The following is a 15,379-nucleotide window of genomic DNA, read 5'->3' as shown; positions in this document are numbered from 1 at the left end:
AAATATAATAAAAATTTATCTATCGAACAATTTGAGTTTTTCAATAAACTGCAAGTTAAATTGAAAATAATCTTACTCTTTTAAATTATCAAAACACACTTTGGATAAACTAGTTTCCTAGCTGTCTTATAAAATGTTTTGATTTACTTTAATAGTTTCAGAAATATGACGAAAACGTAAGAGTAAAATTAAAATTAAGTTGTCTGAATTTCAGCTTTCTCTTTTAACTTATAATTTTAATATAATTTAAATCATTGTTGATAGATTGGGGCTATCCACACATGCAAGTTTATCTAGGGAAAGTACAGTTTATATGTCTGGTTTTTGTAACGTTATTTATCTAAATTAAATACTTTAAATATTAAGACCGCATGTTGATATGTAAAACTGCAATCGTTAGGTTAAAGGTTTATTAATTTTTTTTGTTTCTATATTTCACGCATTATACAGTGAGAATTTTTTTTAAATTAGCATGCATAAAATATGATTTATCGATAATATTTTGACAGATTTCATTAAAAATTTTTGTTTTGTAATTTAAAATTGCATTCTATCAACGCATTTCTTTAAATTGGTGAATTTAATAATTTTGTGCAGAAATTTTTCATTTTAATTGAAATTTTCCCGATGGCAAAATATGCAAAAAAGTAAAATTAACATTAAGGGATCCAAACTTTCGACCACTTTTTTGCCCTAGCTATTGAGACGACCATAATATCCAGATTGTGGTTATTTCCAATATTTTGAAAGTCAGAAATCCGAATCCATCAAAAAAAGGGTATGCTTAATCAGAGATAATAAGTTTTTGCTACTTATTTCGTAACTTAGAATATCGTATGTCCTAGTTAATTAGCATGTATAAGATAAGGGGTTCTCGAATCATTAAATTAGAGTCTTGGTACGAGATAATCCGATCATTAGATGAAAAGTTATTCATGGTGTTTCGTTTATTTAGTTGCGCACTGTACATGGACAACACGTTTTAACTTATTTTTAGGAATGAAATAGTTAACCTGAAAATTTCGAGAAATAAATAAATTTTCTTTAATTTTACAAAAAATAATGAACCATAACGTAGCTATGGAACAACTAGCAGTTACGTAACATTTTCTTTGAACAGATGCAAGCAAGAGAACATCATGTAACCTATTCATGTTTTGTAACTTGGCAGTAATTAAGAAACACATCAAACTTAAAGATTGGTTACAAGAATTTAATTGGAAGCTTCGGCATGGAATTTTCCGGAAAAGCATCGGTCTGGGGGGTATTAGGGAGGGGAGGGGTCTACCAAGCGATGATTACTATCTTGGGAATTTCCTTCAATTCCCTTCGAATCTGATTCAATTTATTTTGTCTCTGAGGTTTAGTTGTGCCCTATGTAGTTCTTGCCAATTAAGGCTCAACTAAAAGTTCCAACGCATGGAATGGCCTTAAAAGTTTGCTTTAGAAGAGAAATCTCTCTTGATATTTTTGGAAAAATTGATTGCAAGTTTCTTGATGAAGTTGGTAGAGAGGATGGGTGGGGAATTATATTGATTGAAAGTCTCTTGGAAACCGAAACAATTCAAGCTTTAATTAAGTGTTGTTTGTGTGGAAAATATATTGATTCAACTTGCTTAGAAATGTTCACAGACAGAAAAAAAGTCATAATTAATTTGTAATAATACTTTAAAACCAAGAATTTATGTAATAAAATATCCAACTATAATTAAAAAAAAGGACGAGATTTTATGGATTTCTCTTTCAATAAGATTACGTTTGACAGCGCCACCTAACAACTTATGGAGAAAGCTTAATTTCAGGGATTTTAAAAACCTAAGTGTTTTGACTTTTTTTTTTTTGGAAATTTACTTTCTTATGTAGCATTCTTGTTAATCCGAAAAATATACTGATTTTTTCCCTAGGTTAATGAGTCGGCTGCATTGGCCTTTTTACTTCCAGCTGTCCAGTAAAAAGTAGCCTTTATGTGAAAGTTGTAATCAATAATCAAAAAATTAGTGCTATTGCTTTGGGATGGGAAATTAGTGAAGTTATTAAAATTGCTAGTCTTTGGGAACACAGAGTCCTATGAGAATCATCATAAATGTCTATAAGGCGAAGGTGATTTTGAGATAATTATATCCTATAAAAATTCTGAAATTTGGATGAGATTGTTTGAGGATAAGACTGCATATCATTTTTTCAACAGCCCCAGTCGTTTGTTTGTCTTAACAAATTTGTTTGTCACCCTTACAATGGTGGAAGAAATTTGATTATAAGGAAGAGCAAATGGAGGTTGTGGAAGCGAGTATCCATGTTTGTCCAGTTGGTCCACCCTCTCATTCTGGGAATCCGCTAAAACAGAGGACTGGGGCACATTTTTTCCAAAACTTTTAGTGTGTAAAAATGGCACCAAAAAGAAACTAAAACTTTTAATGCCTGTTCAGGAACCAATCAGAATCAATATTTCAAAAGCAATGATCAAAAACCAATATCAAATGTAAAATTACTTAGAGAATAAAGAACTTAGAGAAAAAGCTAAAATTTAACAGCTATCGGGAACTATTTAAACTTGCTACAGATTAAACCCGCTATATAATGAATTCGGGATATCAGTTATAATGAACTTTTTTCAGTGATCCCGTACTAACAAATATTTAACTAAGGTTATTTCATACCCTTATAGTGGACAGTTACTTAAATAAATGATGGAAAAGTTTTATTTGATGTAGAGAGATTTCGTTGTAAACAGACTCTACTATATTTAGCTCGTTAATTAATAAGCAGTTTATGTGCCAGCACAATCCTTACTTCCTATAATATGCTCAAAAATATTTTACAGAGGAATTAGATATTGAGCACCATAGTTTATAGTGAACTAATTATTGTGACTACAAACGGTTCACTGTAGCGGGGTTTCACAATTTCAAACAAAGACTGTTTTGGATCTGCGGGTATGTTTACAAACAATTGCATGTAACTAAAGTATATTTAAATCAAACAAAAGTATTGGCATCCAATAACATTTTCCATAATGGGGCTACTTATAATAAACATCTGAATAGATGGACTTTAGAATACACAGACGGATAGAATCAAATTACGGCCGAAAACGCCTAGTTATTCCTTAGAAGCACTCAATTTTCATTACCGTCCTTTGCTTTGACGAACGAACGAGCTAATCGAAGTAGAAATCATTGAAATTATATTTAGACTTAACTGATAAATAATTGCTTGGCGACGTGAGAATTGAATTCAACTCGAGTTACACGCCAACACACACCCCCAGCAACCTTTTGTAAATGCCTTTTACTCTTCACCGTTACAAAAGTGCCCGGATGAAATTTAATAAATATTTTCGAGTGGGAAACTCATTAAAAGCTCCAAACCGACTTCACAGAATTTGGCTCAAATTAAATTTACACTTCAGAGGTGGTTCAAGGGTTGTATTAGTTGAAATTCTTATAATTTGATTCCTTAATTTCTGCTCTTTGTTCTTGATGCTCTTTCAATAGCCTTACTTTGTTCAAAACTATTATTTGGAAAATTTCAGTAGTGGGATGATATGTAAGCGGTTTATGTCAAATTTCCATTGGTAGAAGGCAGAATCTTACCTGTATTCTGTTATATTCAACTGCCTTTTTACCAGAATGAAAGGGGCAAATTTGAGCTGGTTTATGACAACTCTGGTTAATAAATAATGAGTCTCAATAATCATAATTGCACGAAATTCTTGAGATTGACTTCATTGATTTGAGATTTATATGTTTTGATTCTTCTTTAAATTTTAAGCTCTTAAAACTAGTACAATAGCACAAGACAAAACGTTTGATTAATAACTCTAAATGTAAATTTCATTGGCAGTTTACGACAGCATTGACTGAAATGTACTGTGATTTGTAAAGAACTTTATCAAGTTACTTTTGCGCAGTAAATATGCATTTTTCGTTTTGCTTTTTGTATGTTTCTAAACACCAAAAGTTATGATACATATTTTTTTCTTTTAAAAAGATCCTTGTTTAAAAATTAAATTGTATGATAGTTGTCTTATAAATTTTTGACAACGAGCAAAATAATCTGAGGTATTCTACAAGCTCCAACAAAGCAGATAACAAGAAGGTAATACAACACTGTTACAAGGTGATATTTCACGTATTCATCTGCAAAAAAATCCCAACGGGTAATGCCAGGAAATCGAGAAAGTTACGTAAGTAGGCCAGTGTCTCGGTGTTCAGCATGGTCATTGCACCATTTCAGCAATGCAAAATTAAAGGAATTTCTTAAATCGATGATACAGGAGAGAGGAGTTCCATCCTAGTAAAAAAACTCAAAATGCATACAAGAAACGCGTTTCAATTTAATTACTTTGTAAGTTGGAGAATGCAAAAATCTCCTATCGAACGCAAGCTATCTCATCACTAGTCTACTCAGGGCCTATTTCTTTGTGAAGAGACCCCTAGCTGTGTTTTGTTAAAGTTTTTAAAGATTTTGAACTTGTTTATTCCTTTTTGTTTCATCCCATAAAATAACCTTTAAATATCCATAACAAAATATGCACTGTGAAAAGATATGACCAAAAATATCGATTATATATGTATATATGGTCATATCGGTTAAGTTTAGCACAAACGTGAATAAATACGTATCAACGTGAATTATTAAGGGGTAAAGCGAAGATTATTAATTAATTTGGATATTATAAAGTTAGATGGTCTATATATCCATGGAATCGATCCTGAAATTTAATTAACTTGTTTACGTCAAGCTGTTAAATGTATCAAGTATAAAATAATTAGTTTATTTAATTTATTTAATAGCTAAATGCGGTGTTTTAAAACAGATTAATCTGCTTAATTTACGTAAGACAACACACCAAGTACTGAAGGAAGAGAAAAAGATGCATTTACGAACAAATTGATTCATTTAACAGAATATAATAAAGCTTATGGATGATATATTATTGAGCGATCATATCTATGTGTAATAATCAAGTCTCTAAGAAATCAATTAATTATAATTTTTAAAGTACTCTCTTAAAAATAATCTTATAATTAACTTCATCTAATCTCAACCTCAAAGTGCAGCAAAGAAAATGAAAAATATATCGCCTTACTGATTCAAAAGCTTTCATTATATCTTCATTTATTTGAAAATCAAATTTAGATGCGAGAAATATCTTCTTGCTATCTCCATTAGCATACAGATAAGGGAAGGTATTGAAATTCAAATAAGGCATCTCGTTTGCGTACTTATATTTTGAATCTTAATACACATTTGAATATATTTATGCTTTATAACATGATGTATGAATATATAAAACGCTTTTTTAACCCTACTCAGTTTAAATTGAGTGTACTAGGTATCCAAAGCAAGTATACTTCCAATTTAATAGTTTTTGATTGTATATGAAGTTATTATAAAGTTATTATGGAGTTATATGAAGCCATTATATGAAGTTATTAAGACTTCTTTGAGAAGATTTTTTTAAAAAGTAAAAACAGTAAGTGTTCTTAGTTATACAAAATATTATTTTTTTCATGTTTTAAACTGTTTAATAAATTTTATTTCAAGACGCTTAGAAATAAATAACTTAAGCAGTCCGTATAAAAATTTTGCTAACAACTTTGAAAAAAAGTGCGGAAATAAGGAGAATGCTGTAATAGAACTATTACGAAACATACTAGCTAGCTATATTTTTCTAAAAATAAATTAATAAGCTATTGAAACTTAAAAAAACGATATGTTCTAATTTGATTGAAAATTTGATACAATGATGTATTTAACTCAATTAAAAAACTAAGACTGTTGTTACCCAACGGTTTTAGTTTTTTAGTTCATTTTTTTTAAGCGGTTTTAGTTTTACCCACAATAATTCGAATGCTTTCACTGCTTACTTAACTGATTTTAAGTGAATACAAATTAATGTCATCACTTTCTCAGTTGATTTTATGCTGAAAGGAAAAAAACAAACAAATATTCTTCTTGTTCAAATCTATTAAATGTTTCCAACTTTATCACTTGTTCAATATCGTTTTTCAAAATATATGTCTTTTTCCATGATTTAAAAAATCACAAAATGTTTATAGCATACTTCTGTGAACCGTTAAACTGGTTTCAAAAAAGCAATAAATAATGTATGTCTACTGAATAATAAATAATGTATGTCTACTGAATTTGTCATTATTGGTAATTTCTTTTAATTCGTCAGCAACAAAAAGTGTCATGTCAAAATAAGCCTGCTTTAATTTTTTTTAATAAAATGGAATCAAAAAGTATTTTTCATTAAAAATAGAATGTTTTAGAAAATTGTAAATAATATTTAAAAAATGCAAAAAAATTTAGATTAAAAAATACAAAAAAATTTCACTGTAATAAATAAAGTTCTCAGACGAGTATACTCATTTCAAATGAGCAGATTGATTTAAATCATGAAAACATACCTATCTGCTTTCTAAAACATAGAGTATGTTTCCAAATTGATACTTTCGCTTTATTTGTAAATAAACAGGGCGGCAGCGTAAGAAAATAAAGTTAAATACCGATCTTAAGGCATTTTTTATTCACGAAATAAATTTTGGATGCAGGTAGGTGCAGTAAAGTTTTCTCTAATTAGATTTTCTTTTCGAATTTTTGATCGTTATAAACTAATAAAGTTTGGAATTATTATAGCTTGTTCCAAACGATGGTTTTGCTAAAAATCATTTTTTTTATTTAATTAAATCGTTCTTTTTCGTAGAAACTTCATTTTAAAATCGTTCACTAAACAACTCCCCAAATTTTGTTGCATAATTCAAACATAGAATATAAAATACTGCTTATGTTTATTGCTTCTAACGTATTTTTATTTATGTTGACTGTAAAAACAAGTGTTCGGTAATTTTAAATGAATTCTTTTTTTTTCTTTTCTCTAGCCGAACAAGTTTATCACGAAATTACAATAAGCTTGCTATAGATGCCATTCAATTTCAGTTTCCTTCCTGTTTTTTTTCTAGTTTGTTTCTACAATTTTTCCCTTTTGTTTTTACGTATACAAAGGTAATTACGTATTCAAAGGTAATATACATTTATTTATTGATTTTATACTTTTCTAGATTAAAAGCAAATACGTATATTTACTAAATTTCTAATTTAAATTCGTTTTTATTGGAATGTTTCAAAAACATAATTTATATTTTCAGAAACAAAATTTTGGTTTAGTCAAAAAATTGCATAATTAATTATACTTTCTATATTCCCCTTTACTAAAAATTTCAATATTGGATACATAGAATTGTAACAGAATTCTAAGTAATGTTATCTAACTCTATTATCAAAATACTATAATTATGATTATCATCGCATTATGTTACTGTGTTATCATAAGGTGTTTGTAATATCTTTGATCATGATAGCCATTATTACTTTTCTTTTAAATATATTATTTTTATTCATTTTCATGTCTTGAAGAACTCGACAAGATTTTTTTGATGTATTCAAAACTAAATATGATATTGCGTTTATGCTTTAAAATAAAACATTTTGAAGATGTAATTAAAAATGATATGAGATGGCAATAATGTTCTGATGTAACACTTAAAAATACATATTTTATCTTAAATTAATTTTCGTGTATTTTTGAATTGCAAAATGTATTTAAACATTATAATATAAAACAGATTGTATTAAAATGAGTACACTTTTTTAAAATATATTAATTTAGAGTATTTTATATCTCTTGCTATTATGTCTGACAGGGCATTTCAAATTATGAATTATATATAAACTCCTATTTTTAGTTTGCCTTATTTTACCTTTCAAATATTGCTGTTTATTTCTTACCGATTGTTGTATTACATCTTGCTTACTGTTGTGTCGTCTTTACTATTGTTTAGTTATTACCTCTTTCCTTAATTTTTTATTAGTCATGATTGGTCTTATTAATGTTTAATTTTGCTCAATCGTCAAGAGAGAATTAAAAAAATTAATTAAGAAACGAAATTACTTTAACATGTGTGGTTTCATTATTATTGTTAAAATGCTAATTGAAATTCTAGTAATAAAAATTTATATTGTGTTTATGCAAAGGTGTTGCTGCACGAAAAAAAAACCCTTAGAGGGAATCTGATAGAGAAACATAAAAACCCGGAATGTGGATTGAAATAATGCTTGACGTAATGGAATCTTAAAACGTACATTTTATAGAGATTTGATTGTCTTTGATTTGAGAATGATTTATTTAAAACTTCTTTTCATACATATTTATTCATGTTTAACTTGAAATATGTTCATTACTTTTGATAATTTTTTAAATTATAAATCCGGGGTAACGTTTTAGAATTTCCTCTTTTGTTCGAAATTATTTTTCCTTATTTCTATTCATTCTTCCAGAAATGTTATCCTATTTTAAGAGATTATAAGTCAATCAATGGAATTTGCACGAACTAAACCTAAACTAAATATTTGCATCGATATTCAATTTTATATGCGGCTGATTCTCTACTCTGGAGTTTTAATTTTTATGAATGGTGCATTAAATGGAATTAATCTTTTAACAAATGACTCCATTATCAAAACTTCTATTCTATTCATAATGCATTTTGCAGTTGCATTATTCCAAACGGTGTAATCGACACCCCCACATAAATTGCATTATCATGGACTCCAAAAAGGCCTGTTTTCGTACATTTCATCTACAACTTTAATAGGGAGAAAAGTTTTTAATGGAATTTCAGATCTCGCCAAATTCAACTACAGCTTAATGATGAGGTGCTTTCATTTGGCGCCTGGGAACAGAGGACTCCTTCGCTGTATATAAAATTAAGCCACTTTTAGAAAACTGAGGAGTATAGTTAAGCCTCTATCTCTAATTGCTAGAGTAAAAGTTTCGAATTTAAGAGAAGGGTGCAATCGATTAAAGGAATTATGTGATGGGATTTTGCGAGAGAACGAAGAACGAGATCTAATTTGTAAGCAGTTTTGAAGAATTTAAATTGGTTCAAGTCCGGAAGTTATTATTTTATTTAAATTAAATGTAAATATGCTTCGGAAATTTACTTTTACTTAATTAACTTTATGGGAATAATTATATTTGATATAGGAAGATTTAATGTGATTCTTAGATAAAACTTTTGAAAAAAATATTTTGGTTGATTGAATAAATTTGTTAATTAAATTAACAATTTGTTGTAATTAATGAGTTATACATATAATATAGAATGTCTCATACGAGCCTTTCTATATTAAATAATAAGCTTTTAATAGATTTTTCTTATCAATTTTAAGACGTAGAAATCATTATTTCACAAAGAGCCATAAAAAGTCATGGTGCAAATTAAAAGTTTATATTCTGAAGTTAAGGGGTAATAATTCCTAAAAAATTACTCATTAAGAAAATCCCAGAAATTCCCTATCATTTGAATGACGTCATGTTTTGGAGAATATCAAAATTTCTAAATTTTCCCATTTGAATGACGTTTGATTAAGTTAAGGATATTCTTGCAACCAATTCCCTTTCAGAATCCCTTTTTAAATAGCAGGAGCCACTGAAAATGAATGGCTTTTTCCTATTTTCATGGCCAGATAAATCTGCGCCAAATCCCAACATTCCTGCTACGGGAAAACATTCCTGCTATAGAAAAACCCCAAGAAGCCCATTTTTTCAAATTAGCCAAATGTTCTAGGATTATCTAACCTTTGAATTTATATTATCACACTATTTTATATAATATTGTTACTTACATATTAATTTAGTTCCGTTGAAATTTAAAAGATTTCTTTCAAACGCAATTTTTAAAGCTTTTGTAACAGAAAAACAGTGTTTTAAGTTCACATTTCTAAAATTCAAGATTTAAAAAAGATAAAAATTAACATTAAAAATAAACTTTTAAACAGAAAGAAAACATAAACAGTTAAAGAGCTTTGTCGTAGAAAATTCTAGGAGCAGAAACAATTTTTGAAAAGATTGAGATATTTTCAAGAAAAAAAAATATTCTAGTCTTATTTATTTCATTTTGTCACTTTTTTAAATGTTGGAAATTTTAATAAAAAAAGGTGCCAGTTGACTTTGCTTAGGAGTTTTTATGGAGTTTAAAAGGGTTTAGGTGCATTTATCAACCTACATTTGTCGAGTTACATTAAAAAATCTCTCATTTTGTCAGCAATTTTAAACGCCAGGATTGAGATGGCGAACATTTTAAATGAACGTTATGGAATTATAAATTTCCCCAATTGAAAACTTATGGATAAGAATGAAAGGTGAGATATAAGTTTCGTTTTTTACACAGTAATAATTTTCATTCTAAAGTAACGGTAAAATAATCGTTAGCTGTCATGCAATTAACCTTAAAATTTACGGTAAAGAATATTTTTTCTTTACTGTTTCGAGCGTTTGCAACTATCATGGTTGCAAAACCATGAATACAGAACTATACGGTCTTTAACCATTTACAGCTAGTATCAAAACTGTTACGAAACGAAATTTAGCCGGAGCTAGGTTTTTCATGAGGTAATGGTTCAATTAATATTTCTGGTTGTTTCATCTAGCGTAAAACATGAAAACTACTAGACTTTTGATTTTTTTATGTTAAACAACTTCATGGTGCTGCCATCTATGCGTGATTGAAAGCATCATATTCTATTAGTTGAAGGTCACAAAGTTGGGGGTGCAGGAATCAGAAAACTCTTGTTGCATTGAGGAAATACTGTGGTGTCAAGGCTAGGACTCAAGCCCTTGTTCTGTTGGTCATGGCACTGACAGATTAGATCTCTCGTCTATAAAACGCACCCATTTACTAGGATTAAGTGGCTTCATTATGTGAGCCTAGCTGGTGAGATAAAATTCTGGTTGGTTAACCTCATTAAATGAAAGCAGTTAATAATAATATAAGTTAAATTTTCTCACAGTTAACAGATTGAATACCATATTATTTATGGTTATTTGACTATTTTTTCTGAATATGGTAAAACAACATTTAAATAAATTGTTATTAACCCATTTTTCTTCGATATTTTTAACAGTGTATCTTTCAGTATCAGTGAATCGAGTTAACTTAAAATCTAGTTTAGTGAAATTCATAAAAATGTTATTTAACGTTTATCCATTCAATTCTTCAATTTTATTATGCCTCATACTATTTTAAACTACTTTGGAAATACCAAAATAACTATCTCTACCAGTATCCTATAAGCGGAAGACAAGTCTGATACTTGACATGATATTTGAAGGCTCATACTATTTGGAGAAAAACGTCTTTGATCAAAATACATTTAAAAAAAATAATCTATTGACATTTAAAACGTTAAAATTTTATTGTTTTAACTAAATACATTTATCACAAAAAATATCGTCTTTAATGATGATGTTATAATTACGTGAAATGACGTGTAGATTATTATAAAAATTAAAAAAAGAAACAAGTTTGAAAAGATTGAGATAGATTTTTCATGAAAGGTGCATTTTAGTCTTATTTATCTCTACAACATTCATTCTTTTTGTCAGGTTTTTTTTGTTGAAACTTTGGAAATCTTAGTGGATTTAAGTACAAATTTATAGTGGTAGAATGTTTTTTTGGAGTGAAAAAGTTTTTACGATCATTTTGTATGATACAATTGCTGAGTTACATTAGAAAACCTCTCTTTTGTCAACTTTCTTATGTTTAATTCTATGGATGGGCTTTAAAGTGTTCTGCATACTTAACGGCTTGAAGGCTAGAACATAAGTATGCAAATTATACAAAAGGTGAATGCTGTTTTTTTTCTTTACTTTCTTTTAGTTTTTTTTTCTTCTTTTTTTTACAGAATTTGCAATATTTATCTATAAAATTGGAATTGGCAGTAATCCGGAAATTTTTGTTAAGATAGTTTAGAACAGAGAGTGGTTGAATCACATAATATTAATTTAACCAAAATAATTGTAGTTACCTTAAATAATTTTTGATGTGGATTAATGATCAATGTGCTGATATGAAATTCTAATTATTTGCTGGGCACATTTTTACTATGCTTATTAAAATCTTTCGCATAAACACAGAGATCACAAGTTGTTTTCATTTTTAAAAAAAAATTCTAACAATTTTTACATGTTTAGTATATAATCATGTTACTTAAACTTTGTAATGTTTCGGATTTATGAGTCGTTTAAATATATACTCTTCTATATCATTGTCTCAAATATTAGTTCGCAATTTTTACCCATTTTGAAAATGAAAGTTGCTCGATAATTTTCATGTCCGTACACTTTGCAACTAGTCCAACTTCAACACCATAATGAAAAATAAAGTGCTATAAGAGTAATAAAAAATCGGGTAAGCATCAATAAAAAAAACAGCTCAAGATCAAATAAAAAAAAGTAGACGATAATTTTAAATTTTTGTAGTTGGTTGCTTTCTATAACAGATTTCTTATTTTTTTATTTTAACCTGCTTGAATATGATCTTAATTTGAAATATTTTTATGCCATTTTAATTACTAATTTATTCATAATTAATGTCATTCAATCAATTTCCGTTTGCACTATTCCTATTGGACGATTCGTATTCCTATATCAATAAAAATACGTTCCTATTGGTTGAATTTGTAACTGATTGATCGTTAATTGATTTCCCGTGGACAGGTAAGTAAAGTGACTTCAGCTTAGGCATCTCTATATTGGCCGAATAGAAGTGTATATTGAATTGAAAACCTACCTTGCCCATTGGACGACAGGGGGACAAACGGCAATTTTAGCAGTATGAAACATTTGAGTAATGGGTAACAAGTTAGCTTAATTTTATCCGTTTTGTAATTAATTGTTATTATGCTTTCAAATGTTATATTATACTACTTCAGAAAAAAATATTCAAATTTACATTCTATCAACATTTTTAAAATAAAACTTTAAGTTACGTAAATAAAATTTAAACAAAATTCCGATCAATTCGATTAGATTAACTTATTTACAGATAAATGTCGAAAAGGAAAAGCTGCAATGTAATCTGAACCAAATGTTCGGACTTACAGGAGCGTTAATGGACGTAACTCAAACTAGGATCGAAACAACTCAGCATAGCCCTTTGGCTACTTTTAAGCCAACGCGGCCAAAACTTTTGGCCAAAGTCTTTACATCTCAGAAACTGGAAATTCGGGATAGAGTAATTATATTCGGTTCTGACTTCTACGAGTATTTAATTGAGAAACCAGTGGCGAAAACCGTTCTCGGATTTCTCTTAAATTACTTAATTCCTTCTCGACTTGGTGAACCACCCCTGATTGTCTTGAAGGCAAAAGTCGCGTTCTCGAACTCTAATGGAAAAGTGATTGGAAGTTGGGAGATTCTGATGCAACGAAGGGGGGGGGATACGGGAATTAGAATATTCCGGAATATTGACTCCAGATAAGGGTAGTTGAAAAGGTATTATTTAGAGCTAGAAATAGCTTTTATGTAACTAAAACTAGGTGATTTGCTATTGTAGCAAAATAGTGTTCCATTTAAAATCAATAAGTAATAATGTTAAATTCTGTTTATCAGATTGAACAAGATAAAAAAAAAGGAGAAATAATTAAAAGAAGTAAAAGTTGAATATAAGAAAAAAAGAATAAATAAAAGAAAAAAAGAATAAATAAAAGAAAGAAGAAATAGATTATAATAGTCTAACTTACACTGTAAGAAATTTCTTGGAAAAATGGTTACATAAAAATTTTTCTAATTAATATTTTACCATATTCAAACAAAATAGTTATTAACTGCTTTTGTCGAAAACGGTTAAGCAATCAGAATTATCACACCAACTGAGCCACCTAATGAAGAGACTTAGTTCCTTGCAGATGAGTACGTATTATAGCCAAGAGAGATAATCTATCTATCTCATGTCCAGTTAAATTTAGTTTTTATGGTTTTTGAATCATGCTAGTTTTAATGGTTAAAAAACCGTATAGTTTTGTATTGGTATATATTTAACCATATTAGTTGTAAATGGTTTCAATACCGTGAAGGTAAAAAATGTTTTTTACCGTAAACTATACGGTTAATTTGATGGACAGACTGCTGTCGGTTATTTTACCATAAATTTAGAATGAAAATTTTAACAGTGTAAAAAAAAACTGAATGTATGTTTTTCTTAACATGTCGAATATGAAAAAACTGTTGTAGTTACAGTTAATTTTGACTAAGAATATAGATCTCAATTCCCAATTTCTAAAATTTTATTTCGAATTTTTTCATTGATGTCTTTAATTTTCACTAACATAAGAGACATATAAATTTAAATTCAAGAGTTAATTTAATGATTATAGATTTATAATATGATAAGTGAGAACCATAGATTATTTCCTTTTTAGTATTTTTGAATCTAACTTTATGAAACTCAGATATAATTTCTATCAATATCAGTTGTATTCCATGAATTAAACCGTAGCACACACTGATAAATTTTGCTTTAAAACCTTTAATGAATTGAATGTCAATAATCACAAAGGGTATTTTTTTTAAATGTGAAAGGAGTAGCACATAGTACATGTTAAACAATTAAGAAAACATTTAAAATTAAAGTTTATTTTTCAATGTTTTCATGCTACTATTTTTTGAATCTAATATGAGGTCAATGGAAATGAATGAAGAAGTTTTTAGCCATATTCACATAGTTAAATAATAAGAAAAAAATATTTCCAGTCATACTTTTCATCTGAAATTTGCGGAAAACTTTACTGAGTTTTTAGTTTTTTTATTATTATCATTTATTTTTCGCTTCGCTCTGAGAAATCTCACTTTTGACGATTCAGCTATTCCTGAGCTGTATTTCGTTAGTTTTGAGAATAGTTTTGTCCCTAAATCACATGATTTGTGAAGAAGCGCGCACTTTCAAATGTATGGCGAAAATGTATAATCAACTCTATACCTCGTCATAGTGTATTGTGAGAGGTTGTTAACTAGAATTACTAAAGTAGGATGGCGACCGAAATTAGACGACGAAAACTAGACGATCGAAATTAAGTGACGAAATATGCCAATCTCTATGGTGGAGTAGGAGTTGGTCTCGTACCTGGGAGATTACGGGTTTGAATCCCGTCACGGGGCTCTACGAGATTTTTTTTTTAGGAAAAACTAGATTGACGAAATATCTTTTTTAAGTTTGACGCGTTTCCTTGATAAAATGACGATAGTTATTTCGTCACATAGGCAAAATTTTTTACTGGGAGCATGTAACAAGAAACTGCTTCGTCAAAAACGTAGAAATTTTCCAGAAATTCGAGTACTCATTGTTTTACGGCGTTGTCAGCATGAAGTCAATTAAGGGTTCAAAGCATGCATTTTAATAAGCTTCTTAACTGTTAAGGCAGAAAATGTTAAGCATTGAATATATCACAAAACTTTAGAATTACTATGACATTTTATGCAAATCTTCACCCTAAATTGGAATAAATTCCTTTGAAAAAAAAACAAGTAATA

At 28.7% G+C, this 15,379-nt stretch overlaps 1 protein-coding gene across 1 annotated transcript in view; it reads right to left on the bottom strand.

The window, feature by feature from the left end:
- LOC107447604 (B-cell receptor CD22-like) overlaps window positions 1-15,379 on the bottom strand; it is a 401,378-nt gene that overhangs the window by 9,172 nt on the left and 376,827 nt on the right. The gene's annotated exons all lie outside the window — the stretch shown is intronic.

The sequence above is a fragment of the Parasteatoda tepidariorum genome, chromosome 2 (genome assembly GCF_043381705.1).
Source record: "Parasteatoda tepidariorum isolate YZ-2023 chromosome 2, CAS_Ptep_4.0, whole genome shotgun sequence".
In the NCBI taxonomy this organism is placed as follows: domain Eukaryota; kingdom Metazoa; phylum Arthropoda; class Arachnida; order Araneae; family Theridiidae; genus Parasteatoda; species Parasteatoda tepidariorum.
Note: the sequence above shows the minus strand (reverse complement) of the source record. Positions and strands in the feature narration are given on the sequence as shown.